The 27,976-nt window shown below is 43.6% G+C and overlaps 1 protein-coding gene across 2 annotated transcripts in view; it reads right to left on the bottom strand.

The window, feature by feature from the left end:
- Positions 1–27,495, bottom strand: part of PRDM10 (PR/SET domain 10) — a 92,333-nt gene extending 64,838 nt beyond the window's left edge. Inside the window, exon 1 of one of the 2 annotated variants that reach the window (XR_006266401.1) lies at positions 27,219–27,495. The gene's annotated coding sequence lies outside the window, so the exon portion shown is untranslated. The remainder of the gene's footprint in view (positions 1–27,218) is intronic. The other variant, XM_043451824.1, reaches the window with a different exon arrangement.
- Positions 27,496–27,976: the final 481 nt, after the last annotated feature.

Raw genomic sequence — 27,976 nt, forward strand, 5'->3', positions numbered from 1 at the left:
CTTAGTAGATGGGGGTAAAATAACAGAACAGTTCACTGACACAAAGGAAAGCCTGCTAGTAAAGTTTAGTATTACAGATGTGAGATATTGCCCAAAATGGCACTTCCCAATCATTTTCCCTTGTGGCTCAGCTGGTAAAGATTCCACCTGCAATGTGGGAAACCTGGGTTCGATCCCTGGATTGGGATGATCCCCTGGAGAAGGGAAAGGCTATCCACCCCAGTATTCTAGCCTGGAGAATTCCATGGACTGTATAGTTCATGGGGTCGCAAAGAATTAGATACGACTGAGCAACTTTCACTCACTCAATCATTTTAAAATACTGTTAGCACATAAAGAAGCCCAAGATGGTGACGACGCCTTCATTCAAAAAGTGTTTGGAATCTAAAGCACCGATACAGAATACCCAGTTCTTGTTCTTTAAGATATACTAACAAGACCTACGGAGCTTCTGTAACTACTGAATTACTCAAAACAGTGTGATATTCTTCAATTATCTGTTGTTTAATAAACTGTTCAAGAAAACTGAATTCTAGGTATGAGTCCGCTCCTAAGTTAAGTCACTTGAAATCCTCTAGCATCAGCGCTGTCAACTGTAAAACCAGAGTATAAAAGGGTTTCTGGCCTTAAGCTTAGATGGGAAGCAGCAGAGAACAGTAGAAAATCCACAGACTCTGAGTTGAGCACCCGGGCTTCCCCACTAGCTCAGCTGCTCAGCAGTTACATCCCTTGGCCAAATTACATATGCTCCCAGAGCCTCGATATCATCCTATGTAAAATGGAGATGATAATGACCTCCTGGTGTTACTGTGAGGGTTACATGACATGTGTCAAACTCCCAGGCATAGATCTAGCACATGGTGGTACTCCAATATGCCAATTTTCACATTTTCCTGATGAACTGTAAGAGCTTCAGAATTTTCAAAACATTTTATATTTTTTTAACTTAGCAATTTGTCCAATAACAACTGCCCTGTACGTGGACATCCGTCATAGCAAGACTTGTCATATTTGATTTCCTTTATTTCATGGCACAGTTTATAGAGCTCTGTTGATCTTGATTTATAGGCAATGGGCCAGGGACAGGAAGGATTCCAGGAAGTACCTTAGCGCTGTCCAACAGGAGGGTGCTGACAGACTCTGCGAGCTGGGGACAGAGTTCTCTGCTCCTCTTCTCAACCTCAAAGAACCTGGGAGCCACAAACTGTAGCTTGTCTAGAGAACGGCCACACATCGTTCTTTCTTTCTTTCACCCACTGTCCAAAATGTCAGAGACTTCATTTCCAGGAAAAGCAGCATTCCTATCCTCTCTAATGATTTTATGGGCTTCCCTGAAAGCCCATTGGTAAAGAATCCACCTGCAGTGCAGGAGACCCCCGTTCGATTCCTGGGTCAGGAAGATTCATTGGAGAAGGGATAGGCTACCCACTCCAGTATTCTTGGGCTTCCCTTGTGGCTCAGCTGGTAAAGAATCCACCTGCAATGCAGGAGACCTGCGTTCGATCCCTGGGTTGGTTATTCAACAGATATTTATTAAATTTATTAATAACTTTATTAAATTAGTATGTGCCAGGCACTATTCTAGGTCATATGTATTAATATACATTATAGGTACTGGTGGTAAAGAATCCAGCTGCCAATGCAGGAGAGGTAAGAGGTGTGGGTTCAATCCCTGGGTTGGGAAGATCTCCTGGAGGAGGAAAGAGCAATCCACTCCAGTATTTTTGCCTGGGAAACCCCATGGGCAAAGGAACCTGGTGGCTACAGTCCATGGGGTGACAAAGAGTCAGACATGACTAAACATACACACAGATGAATAAAGAGTGTAACAATATAATTGAAAGTATGAGGCTTAGAATCAGACAAATCTGATTCTATACCCCCAAATCTACCACGTGTTTACTAGGGTATGACATTAGTAAGCCACAGACTGAGTCTCAGTCTCCTCATTGGAAAATCCAAATTATCTGCCCGGCATGGTTGTTGTAAGAGTAAACAAACAGTCCACGTTTCATCGTCTTTAATGTACTTTTTTTCACCTGCTCACGCTTCTGAACAAGGGTCTACTCCACCACACTGGGCTCTATAGTAACTATCATCCAGATGGTGGTAAGGATGCGGACACACTGCCCACTCGAGTGTGACCTTGCTCACCGCCCTTCATTAGTTCTGTCCTCGCTTCACTGAGTCAGTGTATTGTCAACACTAGACACCCTGAGTGGAGCTGCCACTTTAAATGTCTTCAAAAAGATGACACTATAATTTGGCATTAAACCAAGAGGCATATGAACAGCAGCTGGGCATAAATTTGATTAGGGAAGCACACATCCATCACTGGAAAAATGACCTTGCCCACCAAATCTATGGTACGTGAGTATGAGACAGGGCAGCATGAATGATGCTGCATTGTGCGATGTTATTACTGAGACATGTGGAAACACACGCCTGCCACAGGCTGAGTGAAAAAACAACAGGATCACAGCTCCCAGAATGGGTAGGAGCTGCTTGCAGGAGATTCCAGGTGACAGCAGAAACGCTGTGTCTCCAACACTCTTGGTGACACAGAGACAGTAATGGCTCTGAGCCAAAAGTGATTCTCAAGAGTCAGATTCTGAAACTGACAATATTTAGGAGTATCTTAAACATTTTACTTATATTTTCCCTTCCACGTATGTGCATGAATGATACCGATCCATGTCCAAATGAATCTAAAAGAGTTCTTTCAACAAGTATACAATAAAAATTCTAAGTAGCAGACAGCTCTTGTATCAGAGTTTAGTTGGCAAGGCTTGCTCCTTTCGTAAATGATACATAAAATAATTGTGTTTCTTACCAGCAATATCTTAGATTCAATACAACATGACAGCATTTGGGATCACAGAGCATATTGATGAATATTCAAAAAATAGTAGCAATTTTTTTTTATGCTTTATGAACACTGAGCATTAAAGGTGAGCAAGAACTCTGCTCCCTTGGAGCTCACAGTCTAGTGGGAGGGAAGGGTGGCTGGCTTCCCAACTCACAGGGGGATGCCTACATGGTTAAGACAGACACCGAGGAACAGTAAGGAGGAAGAAGAAGGCAAGAGACACCTGCCTTTCCAGCTGGTTCACTGGTAAGGCAGCCCTGAGCCAGACGATGGAGTGGCCCAGGGGTCCAGCCTCCACCTCGTCTCCCCTCCTCGTAGTTCCCATGTTTCCCAGATGCTGCTCCCCCCATACCACCCACCAGCCTGGTTCCCACCATCACTGGCCCTCCTGGGCTGAAAGCAGCCAGTTCTCCAGAACCACTTAGGACATGGAATCAAGAAGCTCCTGTTTCATGACCTGCACGAAGAGGTGGAAGAAGAGGCCCAGACCCACCTTCAGAGGCAGATGGGCACATTACTGAGCCTCAGAAACACTGAGGCTGCAGCAGAGGGTTCTGTGCTGGAGCGGCATGGCACCCTCCAGATACATCACTCTTTACATGGAGAAGTGTGCTGCATTCTAGACGGCAGGCAGGCAAACCGACTTTTCTGGCCCATTACAAAGTAACCAGCAGAAACTGCTAACCCCTTCCCTGAATTCTAACAGACATGAGTCAGGGAGAGAAGCTAGAGGGAGGCTGACACGCTTGCAAAATGGATATAAAAACTGTGGAAAGCAATGGAGGAGGTGGCTTCCCAGTCTGCGGAGGGAGAGGTGGGTGGGGTCTGGAGACAGAACAGAAGGGGACCAGCCCCCAGGGTGGGGGGCGCTGTCTTCTCCCTGAGCATCTGGTGCCACCAGCACCAGAGTGCAGACACTGGGCAGCCAGCGGCTGGGAAACGTCAAGCAAGCACGAGAAGGCTCGGGGAGCAGACTCCAAGGGGGCCCGCCAGCTGCCTCTCCCCAGGGCGGGGCAGAGTATGCAGCACAGGGGAGTTCCCCTGGGGCAGACAGAGGATGGCTGGGCCCAGAGGCTGCCTGGCCTGGTGCACAAACAATTGCTTCTTTTTGTCTGCTTAAAAATTTTTTTTCTTTTCAATTTTGGATCTTCATTGCTGCGCGCGGCTTTTCTCTAGTTCAGAGAGCGAGGGTGTGAGGGCTTCTCATTGCAGTGGCTTCTCTTGTTTTGGAGCACGGGCTCCAGGGCATGCAGGCTTCAGTAGCTGTGGATAACGGGCTCTAGTTGCCCTGACCAACGACCAGGGATCAAACCCATATCCCCTGCATTGGCAGGTGGATTCTTGACCACTGAACTACCAGAGAACTCCCTGTTTGTTGAACCTTTCAGCTTTCTTTGAATGAGCAGGGATAGCATAAAAAGAGCATCCTTCAGGAATACCTATGTGGAAATTTGTCTCCATTTAAAGCAGTGAGGCCTGAACTTGCTTTAGGTTAGTTACACTGGAACAGGATCGCAGCCACTGGAACAACAACTTCAGTTTGCTGTACTGACATTAGAGCAGGCTTCGGAGTCAGACAGCCTGACTTAAAGTCATGGATCTGCCACTTGTAGCTTTTGACAGTTTGTTTACTCTCTCTGAGCTTCAGTGTCCTCATCTAGTGGATAAAAACCTGAAGAATAATAGGTGTGTAGCCGTAGATAACTGTAACTAATGTACACAATACAAAACCACCTTTGTGTCAAGAAACAGAAAGGAAACCCTTTGAAGTCATATTTAAGATTAGATCCCACTTAGAAAAGGAAAAGAGTGATTCATGCTAGGTACAGAGGGGAGGAAAAAAACCACTTTCATTACAGCACTAAGTTATAAAAAAGGGAAAGAACGATAATGGGGAATCTAATTCTGTGACACAGAATAATAGGATTTCAGAACTAGGAGAGAAACCCCAAGCCCATGGTTCTCAGATATGTTCACAATACAGGACCACAGAGTTCTCGCTATGAAATATTTACCTCTAATGTCACAAAATGACATTCCATAACATTGTATAGCACTATATGCCAGGCATGTTCTAAGTATTCTGCATGGGTTGATTCATTTAGTTTTCACAATAACCATGAAGTTGGTACATGATTGTCTCTACTTTATAGGTGAGGGACAGAAAGAGAGGGGTTAGGTGACTTGCCCAGGGTCACAGAGCTGGGAGGAGTCTGTATGTGGCAGAGCTGTGATATAAGCCCGGGCACCTGCTTCTGAGCCCACGTGGAGGCTCCCACGCCACCCTGCTTCTCCATCCACAAACTAAGATCACTGCTCTAAGATTTCAGCATAAATGGCTCCATTATCTGAGTCATATAAATATCACATCCAATCTCATTTCACAGTTCTTTAAACTATCCAATTAAGCAAGACTAGGCATTCCCGCATCTTCCACTAACTTTTTTTGCTCCTTGTTCATTTGTCACCTCCCAATGCTAAGTTGATTGGCAGTAATAACAATAAACAGTTAAAGAAATTTCAAGGGATAAGAACCTCAAAATTAAGAAAATTCTATCCATTGTTTTTACTTAAATGGAGAAAACACATTGGCCCAGCTCGAGAACACTGTTTGGGGAGAGGGTAGTTTGGGAACCACTCATCTAGGACAGCTTCCATCTTAGAGAAGCTTCCATCTGGCCAGCCCTCTGGCTCGTGACTCTGGTGCAGCCGAGGGAAGACAATGTGGCCTGGCCAAGCTCAGGACAGGCCGGGCTGCCGTGTGCCAGCATCGGCCTGAGGAGTCACGGTCAATCCGTTCAGCTGATTTAATGTCATGACACCCAAGAAAGCTGATTAACCTCACAATTCAGAAGACACGACAGGACATTGTCACAGCAAATGCTCTGCTCTACACACCTGACCATCACTGCATGACTGAGGTGCTGCAGCAAGCGTGCAAGCTATAAGACCAGACGTTCAGACTGGCAGATGAAAAAGACAGGTTACATATATGTGTAACTGAACATGACTCCGTCATAAAAGAGAGCAAAATGATGCTATTTGCAGCAACACAGATGGACCTGAAAGTGAAGTGAAGTCAGACAGAGAGACAAATATGCTATGATATCACTTACATGTGCAATCTAAAGTGAAAGTCAAGTCGCTCAGTCGTGTCTGACTCTTCGGGACCCCATGGACTGTAGCCTACCAGGCTTCTCCGTCCATGGGATTTTCCAGGCAAGAATACTGGAGTGGGTTGCCATTTCCTTCTCCGGGAGATCTTCCCGACCCAGGGATTGAACCCGGGTCTCCCACATTGTAGGCAGACTCTTTACCGTCTGAGCCACCTGGGAAGCCCTAAATTATGACACAAATGAACATATCTATAAAAGAGAAACAGACTCACAGACGTAGATAACAGACATGTGGTTATGGTGGGGTTGGGGAGAGATGGACTGGGAGCTTGGGATAGCAGACGCGACCTAGCAATATGCAGAATGGATAAACAACAAAGCCCGACTGTATAGCACAGCAAGCTGTAGTCAATAGTCTTTAATAATCTATAATGGAAAAGATTATGAAAACATATATAAATATATACATATGCATAGCTGAATCACTTTGCTATATACCAAAACCTAATACAACACTGTAAATCAACTATATTTTAATAAATAAATTAATTCATTATAAGTTGGGGGGAAAAGCTTCTACAATTTTCACTCATTTGGAATGGGAAGTTGAGATTTTTACATTTCATTGATATCTGGAAGAAAGAGGTTTCTTTTTCTTACCAGTTCTAAAAACTGAACTTGGTTCTAAATGGTGAACAGGAATTGGTAGGGGAAGTAACAATGGACACATGACAAAATTACACAGATTTCAACACAAACTCCCCATTCTTGCTGAAAAGGGGAAGACCAAATACTCCATCACAGAGTTTCTCAATTTTAAAAATTCACAACAAATTACTGTAATTTCATTGAAAAAAAATGAAAATGAGAAGTGAAAACTATCAGCAACACTCTTGCCTTGCCTGGCAAGGTGCCCCACGCCCAGCAGACACTGTTTATTCGGACTTCACCTCAGCCAGAGCGGCCTACAGATCACAAAAGGCAAAGGGACCACAGACAGAATGCCAACTCGACCACAGTTCTGGGTCTGATCAGCCTGAGGTCACTCTGTCTATCAGAGCCCGGTTCCATGGGACCACTCTGACCCCAGCTCAAGAGCTCCTGGGAACCTGTAAGTGAGGGCAGAGAAGTAGGACTAAAATATCATTTTTTAACTCCACAAGGAACTATTAATAAAATAAGCACACTTTCAGGGAAGGGAAATATGCCTAAAAAACTAAGAAGTTTCTAAGGAAGAAAATAATCAGGGAACCAGACTTTTATAAAAGCTTTTCATGAAATTTTTTTCTTTTTATAAAAGAAATTTTTTAAATTATAATAACAAATCTTTGACTAGGTGCCAAATAAAAGAGGGGGTTTTAATTAAGCAGTTATGGATTGGGGATATTTCCCTATAAGCAGAGAAGTCTAAGGGTAAAGAAAGGATGAAAAAGGCACCATAATGGGGTCCTCCGGGTATTTCTTCTACCAATGCCATTCACATTTGTTACAAATGCTGGCAATGAAGTAAATAGTGAAATGCACAAGACTACAGAAAAACTCCAGATAAAATTTTATGCCAATGGAAAAACTCCAGAAAAACCTTCAGAAACCAGATAAGTGAGTGGGAGACAACGGCCGACAAATTGCAGCATAATTGGCACTTGTAATATTAACAAGACAGAACCACCCGTTACAATCTAAACACTCTGCAGACAGAATCCCGACAGGCCAGGGGTTAGCATTTGGCGCTTCACGGCCAGGGCCAGGGCTCAACCCTGGCTCAGTCTTTCTAATTTGTTTCTGGACATAAACAAGAATGACACTGTGTAACCAGAAGAGAGCTGAACAGAATTTTCTCTCCTTAAAAAAAAAAAAAAGAAAGAAAACAGATTAGAAAATACAGCAAGCAAGGAATGAGATATACCAGGCAGGTCTGAAATGGTCACCTTGGCCGTTTCTACTCCTCTCCGTGTGTGTCTCTGCTTTCCACTTCCCTACAGAAATTGTACTAAATCCCCTACAGAAATTCCTCCTGCCTTTCTTGTGCACAAAAAAGGGCTTCAGAGACTATCAACTAAGGGTACTCTTCTTTGAAAGAAGGTTATTTTTTTCCAGTCAGGGCTGTGGCACTCCTTTCTTCATGCCTCAAAAGAGGCATGCCAGCAAATCTTTCTTTCTTTGTGTCAGCCCAAGAAATGTGGGCTTTATTTCCTACTTCAGATAAGAACTTTTCATACACCAAAAAAAACAAAGATTGATCCTCCCACCCCATTTGACAGTTTGTTAGCAATACATTAGAACCCCATCAAGTCATTCAAAACAACTCCTACTGTACACTTAAAAGAAAGAAAAACCCAGACTAAGGACATGCTGGAGGTCTAAGCCAGACAATTCTACATTCATATCCTTGAGAGTTCAAAAGGAACCAGCACTCAGTCTGAGTTCTAAAGAATGGTAAACCTTGATGTTTGCTTTTCCTTTTCTACAAAGAAGAGCTGGCTGGCTGGCAAAACGTGAAGCCAGTTTCAAAGAGAAATCTATCAGGAGTCCTCCATTCTTCTCTTACAAAATTTCAGGTGGAAACCTCAAATAGCAGCGTATCACAGGCCTACAAAGGTCCGTATGGTCAAAGCTACAGTTTTTCCAGAATTCATATACAGATGTGAGAGTTGGACCATAAAGAAGGCTGAGCACTGAAGAACTGATACATTCAAATTGTGGTGCTGAAGAAGACTCTTAAGAGTCCCTTGGACTGCAAGGAAATCAAACCAGTCAGTCCTAAAGGAAATCAACCCTGAATACTCACTGGAAGGACTGAGGCTGTAGCTGAAGCTCCAATACTTTGGACACCATATGTGAAGCACCAAATCATTGGAAAAGATCCTGATGCTGGGAAAGATTAAAGGCAAAAGGAGAAGGGGATGACAGAGGATGAGATGGTTGGACGACATCACTGACTCAATGGACATGAGTTTGAGCAAACTCCAGGAGATGGCGAAAGACAAGGAAGCCTGATGTGCTGGAGTTCACGGGGTCACAAAGAGTCAGACACGACCTAGCGATCGAACAACGACAAAACAACAGGCCTAGAGAGAAGCACACAAATCAGGAGCGTCCAACTTGAGGGATGCTCACAAAGTGAATATGCGTGGATCAAGGAACAGAAAGCCACCAGCTCCTGAGTTCTCATGGCACCCTCTCCCAAAGGCACCACCCCTCCCCCACTACCCTCAGCAGGCTGCAGAAGGGCCCTGCATTCCATCCAGCTGAGTCGAGGCCGGTCTGCAGTTTCTGAAGGACCAGAGAACAGAGTCTCCTCCTAGGTTTGACCTTCTGGAAGTGGCAATGAGAAGTTCAAGATATTTCCTAGGGAGCCTCTTCCTTGGTGGGCTCTGAATTCCAATTTTTTTCTTCTCAGCAAAGCGAAACTACCCAAATCCCACTCTGCTATTCAGCTGCTTAGGGCTTGACTTGTGAGCCTCCTGAACAGCCCGACCTAGTCAACAAATACCTCGAGGGAAAAACCAGATGTGGGGTATGGTGCATTAGGCTGCCTCCTTGCCTCTGGGATGCTGGCCCCTCAGTTCTGAAAGCTTTTGCAGCCCTTCACCCAGAATGTCTTATCTCTCCAGCCCCACAAGGCAGCCTAAAGCACTACCTGTCTCTTCGCCTCTCAGCAGCCCTTACCAACCAGCTTCCCAGCCTCCTGGGAATCAGAAAATGATTCAAGGGGGAAAGCAGGTGCAGAGGGCGGGGCACACTTTAATAAGCACCTCTCCCCTGGATCTGACCACTCAGAACTGGCTGCCTCGGGAGGAAACTGAGGGCAATCCCAGGGGGATGAGACTGGAAAACAGTTTCTCTTTGACCTTGTGACTGTGTTTCTCAAAGTCTGTGGACACCAGTTACGGCACACCCTGGTAAGAAAAAGCACTCTGATGTGACATACCTGATACAACAAAGCACAAGCAATCTACACCCAGAATCACTTAACAGGTCATTGTTTTTTTGAGGACTGGAAAAGCAATGAGAAAGCTTTGAAATATAGGCAGTGTCTAAAAATATTGTGCTGTTATTAAAATGTAATTCTCCCAACTTTGAAATGAAATATTCCTCCCTCATCCTTCCTGATACACTGTGATGGAGAAAATGTTCCCTGTCTAACCCAAGCCAGGCTCTCCACCTGGCTGGCCGGCAGCCAGTGTCCACCGGTCCCCTCAGAGGCTGCACCCGACCCTACGACTCTCTGCAGCATCATAGCTCCCTCCCTGTTGGAACATTCACATCAGCAAATGTGAACAGTATCTCCTAACTTTACTGTGCACTTTTCTAAAACAGCTGTTATATTTCAATTGATTGTTTACATATAAAAAACTTTCCCTTGAGCCCGCCTCCCTGCTCACCTACCCCTCTGCTGCTCTTACAAGCAATAAAGAGCTGTCTATATCCACCTTCACTTCCTTACTTCCTCACCCCACATTCCCTCCCCAGTTGGCCTCTTCTTCTACCTCTCCAGGTTCTCATCTCACTTGACCTATGCAACATTCACACCCTCTCCTCTTCTCTCTCTCCTCCTAACATGGAACTTCCCTGGTTTCCTCCGGCCTCTCTGCCACCTCCTTTACAAGCTCACTCGCTGGGCCAACCCTTAAAGGCTGCGCCAGTCAGCCTCTCCTTCTCCTTCCAGCTTTACACCCTCCCAAGGCTCAGGCCAGCCTTCAGGGCTTTCACAGAGGCTCTGCCAGGATTCAAATGGCCACCTCCTCCTCCTCATTCAGATTTCAAAGTCAGTGCTACCCCCTCAGCAGGCTTTTCCTGTTCCCCGTCCCCATGCTGCTCTCCCATAACACTCTACAGAGCATGCACCATCAGTTAAGTGATGCACACATTTTGTGCAGAGTCTGTGTCCCCTGCCACCTGCCTCGGGGGAATGCAGCTGCCCAAGAGCACCCTCACCCGACGGGGCAAGGCAGGGCCCTCAGCACCTTGAATCCGGCCAGGAGCAGACAGTCACCACTGTTTCTGGGCGAGTCTCCTGCCTCAGAGGAAACTTGTTATTTAACAAAGACCCTCTTAGGATAAATATATAATGCATTACCACGAAAATGATGGTGTATAACTGCTTCTGTGGTAAAGAAGCTAAGTTTATGTATGATATCAATATTTACAACTGAACTTTAATGAGCTGAAAAGAAAAAAAACACGAAGCGGAAAAAGTAAATTACTCAAGACATTATGTAGTACCATAAACTAGCAAATCCGAATATCCTAAGGGAAACTGAAATCACACCTACTGTAAGATTACCAAGGTACATGGAACTCAGCCACTCCCACCTGACACAAAATCAAAATCAGTCCTAGTAAACGCAAAGCCATATATGATGGAAAATGCTGAGCCAAATATGACACTAAAAGACACTCTCTGAGAAGTCCACTCATTTCAGCCCCAGGTGCAGATCTTGATGTCTGAAGGTATAGTTTCTGAAGTTTCCACAACCATGACCTGTGTCATGCCCACAATGGCACTATCACATTTGTTCAGATATCGCCATCACCACCACACACAGAGGAGACCACCTCACAGTGGGTGGGTTCAGTTCAGTTCAGTCACTCGGTCATGTCCAACTCTTTGTGACCCCATGGACTACAGCATGCCAGGCTTCCCTGGCCATCACCAGCTCCCAGAGCTTGCTCAAACTCATGTCCATTGAGTCAGTGATGCCATCCAACCATCTCATACTCTGTCGTCCCCTTCTCCTCCTGCCTTCAATCTTTCCTAGCACCAGGGTCTTTTCCAATGAGCCAGTTCTTCGCATCAGGTGGCCAAAGTATTGGAGCTTCGGCTTCAGCATCAGTCCTTCCAGTGAGTATTCAGGGTTGATTTCCTTTAGGATTCACTGGTTTGATCTCCTTGCAGTCCAACAGACTCACAAGCATCTTCTCCATCATCACAGTTCAAAAGCATCACTTCTTTGGCGCTCAGCTTTCTTTATGGTCCAACTCTCACATCCATACATGACTACTGGAAAAACCATAGCTTTGAATACATGAACTTTTGTCAGCAAAGTAATGTCACTGCTTTTTAATATGCTCTCTAGGTTGGTCATAGCTTGTCTTCCAAGGAGCAAGTGTCTTTTCATTTCATGGCTTCAGTCACCATCCGCAGTGATTTTGGAGTTCCCCAAAAAAAGTATCTCACTGTTTTAATTGTTTCTCCATCTATTTGCCATGAAGTGATGAGACTGGATGCCATGATCTTAAGTTTTCTGAATGTTGTTTTAAGCCAGCTTCTTCACTCTCCTCTTTCACTTTCATCAAAAGGCTCCTCTGTTCTTCACTTTCTGCCAGAAGGGTGGTGTTATCTGCATATCTGAGGTTTTGATATTTCTCCCGGCAATCTTGATTCCAGCTTGTGCTTCATCCAGTCCAGCATTTCACATGATGAACTCTGCATATAAGTTAAAAACCAGTGGTGACAATATACAGCCTTGACATACTCCTTTCCCATTTTGGAACTAGTTCATTGTTCCATGTCCAATTTTAACTGTTGCTTCTTGACCTGCACACAGGTTTCTCAGGAGGCAGGTAAGGTGGTCTGGTATTCCCATCTCTTGAAGATTTTTCCACAGTTTGTCATGATCCACAGTCAAAAGCTTTAGTGTAATCAATAAAGCAGAAGTAGATGGTTTTCTGGAACTCTCTTGCTTTTTTGATGACCCAACAGATGTTGGCAATTTGATCTCTGGTTCCTCTGCCTTTTCTAAAACCAGCTTGAACATCTGGAAATTCTTGGTTCACATACTGTTGAAGCCTGGCTTGGAGAATTTTGAGTATTTACTAGCGTATGAGATGAGTGCAATTGTGCAGTAGTTTGAGCATTCTTTGGCATTGCCTTTCTTTGGGAGTGGAATGAAAACTGATCTTTTCCAGTCCTGTGGCCACTGTTGAGTTTTTCAAATTTGCTGGCATATTGAGTGCAGCACTTTCACAGCATCATCTTTTAGGATTTGAAATAGCTCAACTGGAATTCCAGCACCTTCACTAGCTTTGTTCATAGTGATGCTTCCTAAGGCCCACTTGACTTCAGACTCCAGGTGAGTGATCACACCATCGTGGTTATCTGGGTTATTAAGATCTTTTTTGTACAGTTCTTCCATGTATTATTGCCACCTTTTCATAATATCCTCTACTTCTGTTAGGTCCATACCATTTCTGCCCTTTAGTGTGCCCATCTTTGCATGAAATGTTCCCTTGGTATCTCATTTTCTTGAAGAGATTGCTAGTCTTTCCCATTCTATTGTTTTCCTCTATTTATTCACATTGATCACTGAGAAAGGCTTTCTTATCTCTCCTTGTTATTCTTTGGAACCTTGCATTCAGATGGATATATCTTTGCTTTTCTCCTTTGCCTTTAGCTTCTCTTCTTTTTTCAGGTATTTGTAAGGCCTCCTCAGACAACCATTTTGCCTTTTTGTATTTTTCTTGGGGATGGTCTTAATCACTGCCTCCTGTACAATGTCACAAAACTCTGTTCATAATTCTTCCAGTACTCTGTCTATCAGATCTAATCCCTTGAATCTATTTGTCACTTCCCCTGTACACGATGTAAGGGATTTGATTTAGGTCATACCTGAATGGTCTAATGAATTTCCCTACTTTCTCCAATTTAACTCTGAATTTGGCAGTAAGGGGTTCATGATCTGAGCAACAGTCAGCTCCTGGTTTTGTTTTTGCTGACTGTATATAGCTTCTCTATCTTTGGCTGCAAAAAATATAATCAATCTGATTTTGGTATTAACTATCTGGTGACATCCATGTGTAGAGTCATCTCCTGTGCTGTAGGAAGAGGGTGTTTGCTATGACCAGTGCATTCTCTTGGAAAAACTGTTAGCCTTTGCCTTATGTCATTTTGTACTCCAAGGGCAAGTCTGCCTGTTACCCCAGGTATCTCTTGACTTCCTACTTTTGCATTCCAGTACCTTATGATGAAAAGGACATCTTTTTTCAGTGTTGGTTCTAGAAGGTCTTGTAGGTCATCATAGAACAGTTCAACTTCAGCTTCTTCAGCATTACTGGTTGGGGCATAGACTTGGATTACTGGGATATTGAATGGTTTGTCTTGGAAATACACAGAGATCACCCTGTCATTTTTGAGATTGCACCCAAGTACTGCATTTCAGACTCTTTTGTTGCCTATGAGAGCTACTCCTTTTCTGCTAAGGAATTCTTGCCCACAGAAGTAGATATAATGGTCATCTGAAATAAATTCACCCATTTCAGTCCATTTTAGTTCACTGATTTCTAAAATATCAATGTTCACTCTTGCCATCTCCTGTTTGACCACTTCCAATTTACCTTGATTCATGGACGTAACATTCCAGGTTCCTATGCAATGTTGTTCTTTACAGCATCGGACTTCCATCATCAGCCACATCTACTCCTGGACATTGTTTTTGCTTTGGCTCCACCTCTTCATTCTTTTTGGAGTTATTTCTCCACTCTTCTCCAGCAGCATATTGGGCACCTACCGACCTGGGGAGTTTATCTTTCAGTGTCATATATTTTTGCCTTTTCATACTGTTCATGGGGTTCTTAAGGCAGGAATACTGAAGTGGTTTGCCATTCCCTTCTCCAGTGGACACTTGGGAAACACTGGCAAATGTTCTTGGTTGTAGTTGTTCTTGTTACTGATTGTTGTTCAGTCACTAAGTCTTGTATGACTCTTTGCAACCCCATGGACTGCAACATGCCAGGCTTTCCTGTCCTTCACTATTTCCCAGAGTTCGTTCAGTGATGCCATCCAACCATCTTATCCTCTGTCACTCCCTTCACCTCCTACCTTCAGTCTTTCCTAGCATCAGTGTCTTTTCGTGTTACTGATACTAATTATTAATACACCTTAATAATTCAAGTTGACTCCTAAGGTTAAGAGGAAAGAGCACCCCTGGTTCTTCACCTGATATTGTGTAAGCAGAACATTCTTGAAATTCAATTCATACACTCGTAAACTCTCCACTAACAGTAAAGGTTTTCCCAGCTAAGAAAATATTACAGCATACTGCAGCTTCAGAATTCTAGTTGAACATAAGGAAAAAATACAACATATTGCAACTTCAGAATTCTAATTGAACATAGCTTGTGCTTAGTCTCTCCGTCATGTTCAACTCTTTGTGACCCCACGGACTGTAGTTTGCCAGACTCCTCTGTCCATGGGGATTCTCCAGGCAAAAATACTGGAGGGGGTTGCCACGCTCTCCTCCAGGGGATCTTCCCTACCCAGGGATCAAACCCAGGTCTCCCACATTGCAGGCAGATTCTTTACTGTCTGAGCCACCAAGGAAGCCCATAAATACTGGAGTGGGTGGCTTATCCCTTCTCCAGGGGATCTTCCCGACCCAGGCATTTAACCCGGGTCTCCTGCACTGCAGGCAGATTCTTAACCAGTTGCGCTACCAGGGAAGCCCACTGAACATAGTTTATGTACCCTCAACTTCAGCAAAATATTCACCTATATCCGTAACACTGGCAACATCTTTTATGATAACTAACTACACAAAGTTGCCTTTGTTAATGATCTTCTAGCTTCTATTATGCTTATTTTGGCAGTGTACTTTAATCTTTTCAATTTCATTCAAAATTCTGAAACAGAAACAGCTAATAGCAAGTGTTGGTGAGTAAGTAGGAAAACTGGAACCCTCAGACACCGCTGGTGAGAATGTAAAATGCTGCAGTCACTGGAAAACAGTCTGGCGATTTCTTAAGGCTAAACACAGTTAACCAAATGACCCAGAGCTTTGCCACCAAGGTATAAAAAACCCAAGGGAACCCAAGGGAAATAAAAACATAGGTCCACAGAAAAACTTGTACATGAACATTCTTAGCAGCATTATTCATAATAGCTATAAAGTGGAAACAACCTAAACATTCATCAACTGATGAACAGAGATAAAATATGGTACATCCATATAATGGAATACTACTCAGCAAAAGGAAAGGAATACTGACACATGCTACAATAAGAATGAACCTTTAAAACTTTGCTAAGTGAAAGAAGCTGGTCACAAAGGACCACACATTGAATTTATATGACATAGCAGAAAAGACAAATCACTAGAGATAGAAAATGGATAAGTGGTTGCCCAGAGATTGGGGTGAAATGGGGAATTACGGGGTAATGGCTAAGAGATATAGAGTTTCTTTTGAAGTTGTGAAAATATTTTAAAATTGATTGTGTTGACAGTTGTATAACTGTGAATACACTAAAGCCACTGAACTGTATGCTTTAACTGAGTGAATTGTATGGTACATGAATTATACCTCAAGCTGCTTTTCTTTTTAATAAAGAATAATTTTTATTTTACAGCAGAAAATAGGAAAGGATAGGAATTAAGTTGGCACATCAATTAACAGAATGAACAACAGAACATGTTCAAATTGTTTTTTAGAAAGAAAAAAGATGGGCGTTTAAATCAATGCTAACCTTTGAGGAAACCATTTGGCAATAAACATCAAGAATCTTTATATACAGGGAGATAGAGACAGAAAGAAAGAGAATATTTGCTTCTAGAGTAAATATAAGGGCATTTCTGATGAACACAGCTTGAGAAGGTTTCAAAGGCAACAGAAATTGAGGCTATGCTCAGGGACTGGTGTGTGTACAAGAGAGAAAAGCCTCAAACACAGTTAAGGATGGGCTCTAAGACTTCAAAGTGAAGAATTACAATTCCCAACATCCGTGAACTGGTTTTATCAGATTCACCTAAGGGCCTAGGCAAAAAGACACATTCCAGAGTTACACTCTTGAAATTCTAGATTCTCTCCACTGCAAAGGTAGAGGGGAAGAGTAGGAGTCTTTGTTTATGAACCTCTCCAGAGGATGCTGAAGTCAGCCGGTCGTGGCCAACTCTTGCACAAAGGCAAGAAACATATTTTATCACTGTAATAACACTTTTTTGGAGAATCATTCTAAAAGCAATATGAAGGACTGATTATACTGATGCCAGGAACTGCCTTTAGGAAGCACTGGGCAAAGACTGGGCTTTCCTGGTGGCTAAGATGGTAAAGAATTCACCTGCAATGAAGGAGACCTGACTTTGATCCCTGGGTCGGGAAGATCCCCTGGAGAAGGGAACGGCAACCCACTCCAGTATTCTTGCCTGGAGAATCTCATGGACAGAGGAGCCTGGGGGTTGCAAAGAATTGGACACAACTGAGCAATAAGCACAGGTAATGATCAGAGCACTTAACTTGTACTCCAACTTCATGATACTAGTAACTATTGATGGCTGATGCACACTGAAGATTACTTGTAAATTCTAGTAATATGAAATGTCCAGAATAGGCAGATCTATAGAGACAGAAATATCCCCTGGAGATGGGGTTGTCAGGTGAACGGGAGTGACTGCCAATGGATATAGGGCTTCTTTCTGCAGTGCTGAAAATGTTTTCAATTTAAATTGTGTTGATGGCTGCAAACCTTTGCATATAAGCTAAAAAATTAACTATAATGGGTATATTTTATGGCATATGAATTATATCTACTAAATCTGTTAAATAATTTAATTCAAAATTTTAAATTTTTAAAAAATCTTTAAAAATCTAAAAAAAAACTTTAAAAATTAAATAATTGCATCAATTTCCCCCAAAATAATAATTATTAATTATTATTCATGGGAATTTCTTGGCAGTCTAGTGGCAGGACTCTGAACTTTTACCGCCAAGGGCGGTTGGTTAAGTCTCCCTGGTCAGGGAACTAAGATGCAGAAAGCTGTGCACTGTGGCCAAAAAGAAAGAAAAACAGAACTTTAGTGCCCCAAGTCACCTTTTAAAAAGAGAGATCTTTTTGCATATAGGGTTGTCATTACCATCTTTCTAAATTCCATATATATGTGTTAGTATGCTGTAATGTTGTTTATCTTTCTGGCTTACTTCACTCTGTATAATGGGCTCCAGTTTCATCAGAAAAAGAGACACAGAAGTACAGAACAGACTTTTGAACTCTGTGGGAGAAGGTGAGGGTGGGATGTTTCGAAAGAACAGCATGTATATTATCTATGGTGAAACAGATCACCAGCCCAGGTGGGATGCATGAGACAAGTGCTCGGGCCTGGTGCACTGGGAAGACCCAGAGGAATCGGGTGGAGAGGGAGGTGGGAGGGGGGATCGGGATGGGGAACACGTGTAAATCTATGGCTGATTCATATCAATGTATGACAAAACCCACTGAAAAAAATAAATAAATAAAGGGAAAAATAAATAAATAAATTAAAAAAAGGAGAGATCTTTTATTACCAAACAAAAACTTGGCAAGAATCTTTATACCCTTCTTCAAAATATGCATCTTACCAGCTTCTCTAATACGTTTGTGTTATGAATGTCTTAGAATTCTGAAAAGGCTGGTGGTGGTTACTTCAGGTGGTCTTCCTTGCCAATCAGATTACTCTCATGCACACTTGATTTTCCAGCTTTCCTTAGCCACGTGATAACAAGCAAATCTGTTCTATGCACTTATCAGGAATATTTGAAACAAGCTTTGTATGCAAATATGGGTCTATGAGGAACATCTGAAGACTGAACGATTGATACGAATGACTCATCAAATAATATGCAGCATCCACGTTTTCTGACTGCGGATAACACAGCTCTGAGCACAATCCCTCCAGCCCCCTTTCTCAACAGAAGCATCTGTTCTCGAGAGAACTGGCAAGAGTACAAGTACAGCCTGGGGCCCAGGCACACCTATAGACAGAAAGCTATCTGGCCCACATATCGCAAGCTCCTCACTGAAACAACAATCGCAGTAACTAAATAGGAGACTCGCAGGTGGGTCTTCTGGGGCCCTGGAACCCGCACTTAACAGAGGGCTCCAGGTGGTAACTGTGACTCGATGATCACAAATCCAGGTTAGCGTAAAATACTACGTAATGTTAAGAGGCATAATCTCAAGTACTAAGCTGTTCCCTCAATAAATTCAAGTGCTTCAAAATGTTTTAACTAGGAAAAAAAAAGTATTTAAACTGCATAGAGGAAATTATTCTAGAGCACAGGTTTCCTAATTTAACATCATGTGTATAACTCAAGAGAAGACAGTGTGACTACCCATTCACTCTGCATGAAACACTCTCCTCCTGAAATAAGCCCAGCCTTTTGTTCCAGCAGACTGGACCATGGCCCTTTTCCAGGACTAAGAAGCCAGATGACACTGGCTCCAAGTAATTCCCTTTGTTATCCAGTTCAGTCCCCCTGTGAACAGGTAATATGGGTCTCATCTACTGTTCATGTTCAAATTCTCACTCCTCAGCCTTGGTCCCTTGTTCACAAAGTTAAATATGAAACACGGAATGGTCAAAAATTAGCATTTGATTAACAAAATAGTATGCCCAGACAGATGACACGATGAGGCAGTTATTGCCTCCATAAAAACTCTGTATTAATGGCATATAATTAATATGCTGTTCTAATTTCAACCTCCTCCAACTTCATAAAACTATTACAGGAAGCCAGTGGGACTTCCCTGATTCAGTTGGCAAAGAATCCACCTGCAATACAGGAGACCCTGGTTTGATTCCTGGGTCAGGAAGATCTGAGGTGGAAGGGATAGGTTCCCCACTCCAGTATTCTTGGGCTGCCCTGGTGGCTCAGACAGTAAAGAATCTATCTGCAATGCAGGAGACCTGGGTTTGATCCCTGGGTTGGGAAGGTGCCCTGGAGAAGGGAAAGGCTATCCATTCCAGTATTCTGGCCTGGAGAATTCCATGGGTGTATAGTCCATGGGGTCACAAAGAGTCGGACACGACTGAGCGACTTTCACTTCACTACACTTCATAGGAAGCCAGCATTCACCACTGGCCTGATATTCAGAGATATCTTGTACAAGTCAGGACATTTCTCCAAGTGTTTTCTCAGTACAGAGTGGTGGGAAAATACTGGATGTGAGGCAAGTTCTTTATCTTGATCTTGACAACTGGAACCCACAGACAGATTTAATTGAGCAAATTAATCAACAGCCAGGGATAAGCAACTACAAAGCTATAGTGAAGGGTACTCACCATAAAAATTCAAATAATAATTTTTAAACATAAAAATATTTACTAAAGGCCTATTCTGTGCCAGCATGGTTTTAGGAAATGAAGACCAGTCTGGATATTATTGGTTCCCTAGTGGCTCAGATGGTAAAGAACCTGCCAGCAATGCAAGAGACCCAGGTTCAATCCCTGGGTCAGGAAGATCTCCTGGAGAAGGGAATGGCTACCCAATCTAGTATTCTTGCCTGGAGAATTCCATGGACAGAGGAGCCTGGTGGGCTACAGTCCATGGGGTTGCAAAGAGTCAGACACAACTGCTTTAGGAAATGAAGACCAGATTGGATATTATTAAAAGATCCATCAGAGAAGGAAAAAAATATTTATTTACCATTGTGCCAAAATACAGTTACCTGTTTACAGAACACAGCAGCTCTCAAATATGAATTCAGTCAACTCATATCAGGGAAATTAATTACCCCAAATATTCTTCTGGGTTCTGTGATGCATACGAATTTCTCTAACAGTGTAATACCTGGACTTTGGCGTCTGCATGTCTTTGACTTTCCAGGCAATGCCAAAAGGTTTTCCTAAGTGGTCATACCAGTTTCTATTTCTACCAGCCAGGTATGACTGTTCTATTGCCCAACAACTTCAGGACTTGGTATTGCCAGCTTCAAGTTAGGTATGTGTTTGCCAACTTTAGGTTCACAGTAACATAGCACTCTGGTTGTAATTTTCATTTCCTTGATTATTAACAAGGTTGAGCACCTTCTCATATGTTTATTAGACACCTGGATTTCTTCTTTTCAGAAGTGCCTGCTCAAGACTCTTACCCTTATTCTGTTAGTGCAGGTAACATCTTAAATAAAGATACCCTCTTTAGACTGAGGTCATGAATTTAGTTCTCAATGTCAACTTCTTAAAGTTGTGTTGTTTGGCCTTTTATCTGCCATGCCTCCTGGGTCATAAATCAAATGTTTGACTGTGTGAGAGACTGTTTCTGGACTCCTTGGGGTGTTCAGTTGGTTTATTGCTCTACCCTGGTGCCAGGATCACACTGTCTTTTTGTTTTGTTTTGTTTTGTTTGCAGGATCACACTGTCTTTATTTAACTCTTCTTCATCTCTGGAACATAAGTTTTTCCAACTTCGTTTCCTTTTTCAAGAGTGTCTTGCTTTATCTCAGGCCTTGACAAAAAATTTATTAGCTTGTTTAGTTTTTGCTTTTCAGTTTGCTAGGATTACATTAAATCCATAAGTCAGTTTCCAAAAAATTGATTCTTTACAATATTAAATCTTTCAGTCCTCAAAGCAGTCTCTCCATTTATTTAGAGTTTACTTGGAGTCACTCAGTAAAGTTTTGGATTTTTTTATGTAGCGGTCTTATAAAGAGTTTGTTAGAATTAAAATATACCTCCTATAGTTTATAACTGTTGAAAAACCACAAATCTGAAAAAGAGATGATTTTTAAAATGAAGTATAAAAAGATACAATTGTTCAATGAGATTCCTAAGGTTTGGGAAAACTATGTATATATATAAGGATCAACTTCCTTAAATTGTTTTATCTTTTTTTTTTTAATTTCATTTTGTTTTTGTTTTCCTTTTCTTTTTGTTTTTTATTTTCTGTGATTTTTTTTCTTTTCAACTTTTAATTCTTTTCAACTTTCTTAAAATTTTTAAATGAAACAAAGTTAATCAAAGTACAATTACTGCTCCATAATTTAGTTTTAATCCTAGAACTATTGCTTTGTGGTTACTTCACACCTTACTTCAGTGGCTTAAACATACTTGAGAAAACTTATGTGTTACATAAACAAGTGTCCTAAATGGCTATTGGCCGCTGGTGCTTGTTTATCAAGTTATGAAGCACTTGAAATCCAGAAAACTTTCAATTCATCACTTTAAGAGAAAAAGGATAAAAGAGAAGATAAATAAATAATGAGTAAGAGGCTGAATCTTATAAAAATACACACCACTGCCTGGGACTGAGGACCCAGTCCTTGCTCCCGCCACTTTTATGCTAAACTTATGTCTCCTTTTTTTCACTTGTAAACCCCTGTTGCCACTATCACACAGTAAGAATTAAACGTGAAAAGTCAAACACAAAGCAATAATTAGTCAAAGGATTACAGCTATTCCTCTATCAGAAAAACATTATAACAAGTTTGACTATAATGATGGTTTGCGGTGAGACTGAAAATAACCCCCAAGAAAATAACCCCCAAGCAAAACCTTCAAGCAATGCCAACAAGATGGTGAGACGTGCACACAAAAGTAAGAATTGTGAAGGAGAGGGAGGAAAATTCTCCTCCTCACTTTAATGTCTTATGTTAATTGCACTCACTCCTTTATTCCCACAGGACACAGACTAAACACAGCACAGCACAACTAAAAGGCACTTTCGAACTGCATTCTATATGAGGGGACTACAAAAATGTTCCAAGCTTCTAGGAATTTACAACACATTTAGGAAGCAAGAAATGAGTACAAAGAGTTGCTCCACGATATTGTGTGTGCTCAGTCGTGTCTGACTCTCTGTGACGCCATGAACTGTAGCCCACCAGGTTCCTCTGTTCACAGGATTTCCTAGGCAAGAATATTGGAGCGCACTGCCATTTTTTCTCCAGGGGATCGTCTCGACCCAGGGAATCAAACTCTCCTGCATCTCTGCACTGGCAGGCAGATTCTGTACCACTGTGCCACCTGGCAAGCCTGGTACTACTACACCCAATTAATAATTAAGAAACTAGTTTAATAATTTGATAAAGAAACTAAGGCTTACAGAAGTTAACTAATGGGCCGAAGATCACAGCCAGTCAATTGAGCTGAGTTCTGAAGATAGGTTTTTTTTTTGCCCCACAGGGCCCATGCTATTAAATTGGACACTGCATCAAACCATCACACAGGGTAGCAAAATCAAATAAAAATAATGACTTTTTTTTAAAGTATAGTGTCTCATCTACTTTTTTTTCTTGGCCAGGCCACTTGGCCTGCAGGATCCTACTTCCCTGACCAAAGGATGGAATCCATGCCTCTTGCAGTGGAAGAGCAGAGTTTTAACCACTGGACCGCCAGGGAAGTCCCAAAAGAATACCATTCTTTCAACTGTGTTTAAAAGGATAGTTGTCCCATGAGCTGGTCCAAAGTGTTCCACACTTAAAAGCAAACAATTGTGGCCTTTTCTTTAATCACAGGAGAAAAAAATAAATTGTGAGCTTGATTTTCTCAATTTCAAGTTTCTCTCAGAAATATTTCTTAAATCTTTGAAAAACAGTCCATTATAAAAATCAATGAGTAAGTAGCAGACCAAGCTGGGGAAAATTCAGCTGATTATGCTTAGCTCAACATTTTCTTTAATGGATTATGTGCTTAACAGATGTCATTTCATTATTTTAAGTTCAGTGATTAATTGAATATATTAATTCAGTAACAGTTAACTCAATTACCTGGAAGTGGTTTTAAGATTAAGGTATTCTTCAGAAGAAGAATAGTGCTTCTGTGAGAGCTATCATAAAGCACTAAAAGAAATCAGATACATCTACCATAAGCAGGATCTTTTGGCTGAAACTATAGAAACAAAGAGATAATACATTGTATGATGATTTACTGCCGCCTGGGAGCACACGGCCCCACGGGACTAAGGTGGCTGTTGTTATCAGGCAAAGCCACACATGCAAGCCATAAACATAATTTCAAATCTTACAGCGGCCACATTTGTTTAAAGTACAAACAGGCTAAATTAATTGCAATAATATATTTATTAGCATGGGATTGGCGACATATTATCATTTCGACACGTAATCACTATTTTGGAAATTGAAATATTTCATTGTTTTTACACTAAATCTCAAAATCTGGCCTGTAAGTCACACACACAGCACTAGCCACTGGACCAGACAGCACAGGTCTGAGACACAGGAAGAGACTGTGGCTACAATCAGAGAGTCAGAGTGCAGCATGTGGGTAGAAAAGTGGGGATTCGGCTCCAGTGTTCCAATGCTGAGATAAATGAGGCTGTTTGCAGGTTCACCTTCCAGCAATCTCTGTGTTTGGAGTTATTAAAGCCCTGCACATTATTGTTTCATAATGTGCAATAATGAGTGTTTTATAATTTTATAATGAGTGTTTTCACCACATTTTTAGCTGGTCTTGCTATGATTGTAACTTGGGAGGATCTATAGTCTCTCTCCTCCCTCTCCATTTCTTCAACCCCAATTCTTTAGAATATCTCAAAAGTTATCCAAAAAGAACCTACTTGCAGTTGCTGTCCACAACCTGAACATTTAAAATCTACAAAGGTCTGGGCAAGGGGAAGCCTGAAACCACCAAAGGACTTTGGAAAGGGAGTGGGAAGAATGTTTCAGTACTAACAGTAATGTATCAAGTATCACAGAAAGGGCAAATAAACTGCTTTGCAGATAAAACTGGAAAGGCTACTGCTCAGAATGTCCCACGTTAAGTCCTGAACTAGGCTTACAATTTAGAGAATAAATACGACCCAGGCCAGACACCCCTTAAGCAGTAATTCATGTAAACAGCATAAGGCCACAGAGGGAGAGGAAGAGTTCGAGAATGACCAACATAATAAAGTCAGAAAAGCTACCCTCTCACTTCCTGCCCCTACCAGATCCCCAGGAGAACTCCAGTGGGACCATTCTACATAGAGGTGGCCATAGCATTTCCTTAACTCACGGCTCTTTCTAGTCACCAGACCAATACTGCTAATCTATTAGAGCACCTATGACAAATTTAAACAGTAGCCAATAAATTCTGCTTGTGAAAATCATACAAATGGCTGGACAGGGTGTGTCTACACTCTCCGGGACTTAAGTGGGTGGGGAAAGACCGTATTTTACCGGGCATAGGTCAAAGAACATCAGTATTCTATTTTAGAACAAACTCTGGCTAAACAAATCCAACATTGGGATGACAGGGTGTATATGTAAGCCTACTAAGGAAACCAAAATTACAGTTCAGTATTTCTCAGCTCTTCAAACAATTCTACTTATTACTCAGAAATCTACTTCATTAGGTTACCTATGATAAATTTAAACAGCAATCAATAAATTCTACTTGTGAAAAACAGAACGATCCAAATTTCCTAATTCCTTTAGTTCAGAGGATTTCATGATGGCCCCTTCAAATAATGGGGAAAAACTACTGAAAATAGCAAACCATCAGTGAAGTCATTAGGTAACTATCTACATTTTTAAAAGAGAAAAATCATAAGTAAACAACCCCCCCAAAAAAAACTAGATATGAAAACCACATAACAAGTTTGCAAAAACATTTTCTACGCACATACAAAAGATTTGAAGTAACCAAAATACTAGTAGAAATTATCTCTGGTAATTGAACTTCAGATTAATTTTTACTTTTTATATACTATTTCTCTATTTTCTACAATGATCATGCCTTACTGTTAAAACTAGAAAAAAAAAAATTCAGACACGTGGAGATTGAACCAGTGCCAACCAATTTAGGATTACACTGGATTGATACACTATCCCTTATACCACTGTAGTATCTTAAAAAGTACTGAGGGCCCTTGAAGACCTGAGCTTCGCCTTATCTACAGCCTTACCTACCATACATACTCGATGGACACATTATCCCGAGTGGGGCATACTGCAAAACATTAGGAAAAAATGGCTTATTCAGAAAAGCAGACAGCAGTTTAGCGCCCTTGCAAAACAAAGAAGAGCCAAGAATGGGTGCAAGGAATAAATAAGAGTTACAAAGTGAAAAAAAAAAAAGTTTTGGTTCAAAATTTTTAAATGTGCATCTAGTACGAAACTGTTCACTTTATGTCAATTCCACTTCATTTAAAAACACAGAAGTTACTTTGTAAACATATTAGATTGAATCAACGCTGCTTTAAGGATGGCTTTGCCTCAATCCATCTTTTTTCTCAACCTTGCTTTTTCATTTCTAGAGCATCATGTAAGCACGGCTTCTCAACGTGGAAGCTGCTGCAGTGCCGTGGGAGGAGTGTGTGGGAGGGTACCCGGGGCACGCCGCGTATCTTCCTGCCCTCAAAGAGCTTCCAGCAAAAGGTAGAAAAAGAAACAAAGGAGCGGGTCTGACCCAGAGGCCGCAAACCGTCACAAGCAGTTCTGTTTTTAAGGAAGGTTGCTTTTGAGTTTCAAGACCGTTTGGGGACGATGAGCCAGGCCAGATTTGAACAGGCGCAGACGGCACAGGGCCTGGGTGGGTGGGACGGCTCAGGCGCCGAACCCTCGGGTTCAGACCCAGAACCGGCTCATGCTTAGACGTAGGCAAACGCAGACTGAAAATGGAACGAAACCCACCAACCCGCCAGGCAAGGCTAGGCAGGCACGCACGCCCGCGATTCCAGAGCGCTGCGTTCGCTGTATTCGGTGGAGGGCCTGATACGGGGCCGCAGACTCAAAAGCGCTTAAGGAAAGCAGACGGTCGGCTGGCATCACCAACCGGCTCCCCAGAGGCCTCGGGCTAGACCCCGAGCGCACGTGGACCTCGGCCCGCGCCCTGCCCACTGCGGACGCCGTCCACCACGACCGACCCACGCCGGCCACCCCCACGCCGTCCGAGCAGGGCCTCGCCGGGTCCCGGGGACACCAGGAATCCACGGCAGGACGGCGGCGCGGCCTCCCGAGACAAAGCAGGGTGCCCGGTCCACGGAGCCCGCCGCCCCCGCGCCCGCCGGCCGAGACGGCCCGCCGCACCCCGAGCGCCCGGCCAACCGCCGCCGCAGGAGCGCGCAGGGCGCCCAACTGCCGTCCCGGCCCAACCAACGCGGGCAGGGGAGGAGAGGTGCGCGCGGCCGGCGGAGCGTGCGAGCCGCTCGGGGGTCGCGGGGGGGAGGCCGCGCGCGGGGAAGGCAGGGCGAAGAGGCGCCGGAGCCATGGCCGATCGCAGCGCCAGGCGGGCTCCGAGAGCGGATCTCGCCCCTTTCCCCTTGGAAGGTGCAGATGGTTTGACCCCCCACCCCGAGTGAGGTGCCTCGTCCCAGCCCCGGCTGGACTGTACCATCGGGCGGTGCCGCCGGGATTTCTCCCCCCCACCACCACCATCAAGTCCCCCCCCACCCGGGTCCGCGGTCGGTTGGCCCCGACCGGGCTCTGAGACGCGGAAAGAGCTTGGCGCCATTTTGGGTGGGACTAAGCAAAGACGAAACACCCTCCCAGTCGATGGGGTACTCTGGACGCTGGCTTATCCGGTTCCCCTAATCCTTTAGGTACTTACACGACGTTGGGTGAGGGGAGCTGGGAGATCAGCGGGTCCCCGGTCCTCTCTCCCTAGGGGTGATGGAAATCAAACCCCCCCCGCCACCTCCAGGTGGTTCTTCCCGCCGCAGAGTGGGAGCAGCATAAAAGGCGGGGCCTCATTAGCATAACCTGCCTGGCAACCTGATCTCGGCCTTATGTGATTGGTTGAACTCTGTAAACTCCGTGCCTCGCCTAGAGACGAGTAACGCCGGGGCGAATTGACAGGCCCAGATTTAAGACTCATGACCGAGATCCTGAGACGCTAATTCAGTCGGCGGAGAAGCCAAAAGGAGATTCACACGATGGCCCAATGACGGAAGGCCTCTTTATTTCGTGTTCTGCTGTTCGTTTCAAATCCAATCAAAGAGCGCGACTCAGGCAGCGCTCGCCTGCGTTTGTGCTCTAAGCCAATCAGAGAAGCCGACTCTCCGGATTCAGGGCCGGGACAGCTTGCAGGGACCCCCGGCTGCCCAGGTGGGGAGACTTGTACCCCAGGTCCGGAGGAGGTGCCGCTCGTCGGGTGCCCAGCCTTCCCCGCAGGCCCCCGAGGACCCGCGTCCCGGGAGCCGCGCCTGGGCACCCGACGGGCCGACCTGCGGAGGCCCCGCCGAGCCCACGCCACGCGCGCAGCGAGCGCAGCGCGGCCGGGACTCGCGCCCCTGCGCCTTGGAGCCGGGCCACGGAGTCTGGGCTCAGCCGGGCAGAACCCTAGAGCGCCACGCCGGCTCTCTCCTC

The sequence above is a fragment of the Cervus canadensis genome, chromosome 29, assembly GCF_019320065.1.
Source record: "Cervus canadensis isolate Bull #8, Minnesota chromosome 29, ASM1932006v1, whole genome shotgun sequence".
Classification (NCBI taxonomy): Eukaryota; Metazoa; Chordata; class Mammalia; order Artiodactyla; family Cervidae; genus Cervus; species Cervus canadensis.